Below are 3318 nucleotides of genomic sequence, written 5' to 3' on the forward strand. Positions count from 1 at the left end.
CCCACGTGGGCAGAAGAACAATAGGTGGGTAATTTAAGGGCTCCAACATGACTACTTAGGACAGGTAGTATCATAAACTGTAGAGCAAGGATGTAGCAATAGTATAGCTGAGCGGAGGTGTTAGGAAGAATTATTATGTCGGCTAAAAGGTAATTAAGGAAACCTAATCATGTATAGGTAAAGTGAAAAGGATAGGCATAGAGTACGCATTAGCCAGAGCTAAGGTTAATGTGTGGATGAACGACTGTGAATTCCGGCCAGGGTACATAGGAAACTAGACCCATGTGGAAAACGGGAGCACTTACTGGTAGGGTCTCACTGAACGAATCCGGAAGGATGGCGTGTTTCAGAGGTATAAAGCATGACGCACTAGCAGTAGTGAACTAGGGAGGAGAGAAAAGGTCAGATTGAGGAAGGTTAATAAGGTAACCAGAGTGGGGGAGATGAGAAGGGGAGGCAGGCACTTACTTTTTCCTCTACCATAATAACTCTTGCTAACATTGAGATGTTTTTTTGGTTTACTTGTTCCAGTTGATATTTGGCAGCAGGTACATACCCAAGATCATGTTGCTGAGTTGGGTGGAACGTGGGTTGTGATAGAGATAGGAAGCCTGGAGATAAACCATGTGCTGAGTTACTTGCTTTGCCCGGCCGTAATACATGCATACTCTTATCCCACCCAAGAAGGTCAGTTGGGATAGATTGACTGCCTGTATGCAGAAGAAAGATGAAAGTGTTTCTGATTTCTTTACTAGGTTTGAAGAGACATTTCTAGATTATAGTGGACAGGATATGTCCGCAGAAGGAGTCAGTTTATTTGTTGATTGGTTGGTCATTAATCTTCTTCCTGAAATCATGTCTAGACACCAATCATCTGCGAGCACTTGGTCTACATCCTCCCCCTCTGGTCCAATATTTTGAGAATAGGGATAATGAAGAGAAAGATAGAACAGAGAAAAAGCATAAGGATTTGAAGACTAAGGTATTTTTGCAACAGGCATATCGGGGTAATAATAGAGGACGAGGATCCCAACAGCACCTTCCCAATAGTAGACAGCCTCCAACGACACCTTTGGGACAGAATCAATGCGCAGACTGTAAAGAGGAAGGTCACTGGCGCAGTCAGTGCCCGGTACGTTTGCAAAAGGCTTCATCCACTCGAGGGCGAGGTTCTGGATCTAGGGGCTGGGGAATGAATAAACAGCAATACACAACTGCCTCTGCGGACCGTTCAGACAATTATTTTGATGATACTAAGGACAGACAGTACTACAATGATGATTATGATACAAATGATGTGACTGGAATATCTTATAGCTAGGACAGCCAGGGACAGGGGACGGGTCTAGTTCAAATAACTATAGATCAGTGTGCCCTTATGTTAAGATAGATCTGCAAGGATCTCCTAAGGAGTTCCTGGTTGACACGGGGGCCACGAAGAGCTCTATTGCCCAACACCTGGTCCCTGGGGCAACCCTGTCTGGCAATAATAATTTTTTTGTGGGTTTTTTAGGAGTTCCGGTTGTAAGCCCCATTTCATGCCCCCTTGCTTTTACCATTTGCCCTTTTACTGTGAATTCCTCATTTCTTTTAACATCAAATTGTGGTGAGAATTTGATGGGTTTGGATTTGCTGAAGAAATTACATGCTACTATTTACTGTTCCCCCGACGGTGTTTATATTACGATGGGCCTGAATGTAAGTACTCAACAGTGTTTATCCAAAGATGCCTACCTTCCACCTGAATTTGATCAAGTGCTCCCTACATTGTGGGCCACTGGGGACATGGATGTAGGTCTGTTGCATATTTCTCCGGTTTCTTTACAGGTTAAGGACAATGCCGTATTGCCCCGCATTCCTCGGTATAAAATACCACAGGCAGGAGAAAGTGTCCTTCTTCAAATATTTCAAGATCTTATATGCAAAGGAGTTGTCGAGGAAACAGTAGGTAACATGTGTAATAGTCCTATTGTTCCGGTCCTAAAAAGAACATCTTCGGATTCTTCTGATCAGGGTGATGAGGTATATCGCTTTGTGATTGATTTGTGAGAAGTCAATAAGATAGTAGTGCCTCAATTTCCAGTTGTTCCTGATATCACTACACTTTTAACGATGATTCCATCTTCTGCTAAGTTTTTCTCTATGATTGATTTTAAAAATGCATTATTTAGTATTCTAGTACATCCAGATAGTAGGTATGTGTTTGGATTTACACTAGCTGGAAAAAGTTTCAATTTCTGTTGCGCTCCTCAGGGCTAAACTAAAAGTCCTAGTATATCTAGCCAAGCATTGACAGGTCAATTGGATTCGCTCTCACTTCCTTCAGGTAATGTATTAGTCCAATAAGTAGACGATTTGTTGATTGCTTCTGATACTGAACAAGGTTGCAAAGATAGTACGGTGCAATAATTGTTACATCTAACACTTCATGGACATAAACTATCCCTTTCGAAGTTTCAGTATTGTCAAAAGGAGGTCACCTATTTAGGTCACCTACTTTCGAAAGAGGGTAGCAAGTTAACACCAGAGCGTATTAGTACCATTAATAAAATACCCCTCCTGAAAACTCAAAAAGATGTGTGTGTTTTCGTAGGCATTACTTCTTACTGTCGCCAGTGGATCCCAAACTACTCTTTATTAATCAAACCTTTGCTTGCATTAACAATGAAAGAAGTGCATGAGCCTTTGCCATGGACCCCGGATTGTCAACATTCTTTTGAGCAATTAAAAATTGCACTTTGTTCTGCTCCAGTGCTAGGCACACCTGACTACACAAAACCTTTTGTGCTTTATGTCCATGAGATGGCTGGTTGTGCCCTTTCTGTCTTGACGCAAAAATGTTGTTATAGACAGAGACCTTGCATTTATTTTTCTGCTGTGCTTGACCCTGTCACAAGAGCCCTCCCGAATTGTCTGAGAGCGGTTGCAGCTGTGGCCACTTCAAGCAGAAAATCGTCTGGGCTCATATTCTATAATGACCTCACAGTTATGGTACCCCATGCTGTGGATACACTTTTGAATGAAACAAGGACACAGCACCTCACCAGTGCACGTCTTTCTGGTTATGAATTGACACTATTTGCCAAACACATTACTATTAAAAGATGTGCCACTCTGAATCCAGCCACGTTACCACCCCTCCCTTCTGAAGATGATGCAGTCGAGAAACATGATTCTATTTTCTGAACAGAGGAAGAGACAAAGGGACGGGTAGACTTGACTGATGTTCCCTTATCTGATCCTGAGGGGGAACTATATGTCGATGGTTCTTGTTTTAAACTACCGGATGGCGCAACTGCTGCAGCTTATGCTATTGTG

This window comes from Triturus cristatus, chromosome 4_1 (assembly GCF_964204655.1).
Source record: "Triturus cristatus chromosome 4_1, aTriCri1.1, whole genome shotgun sequence".
Taxonomy (NCBI): domain Eukaryota; kingdom Metazoa; phylum Chordata; class Amphibia; order Caudata; family Salamandridae; genus Triturus; species Triturus cristatus.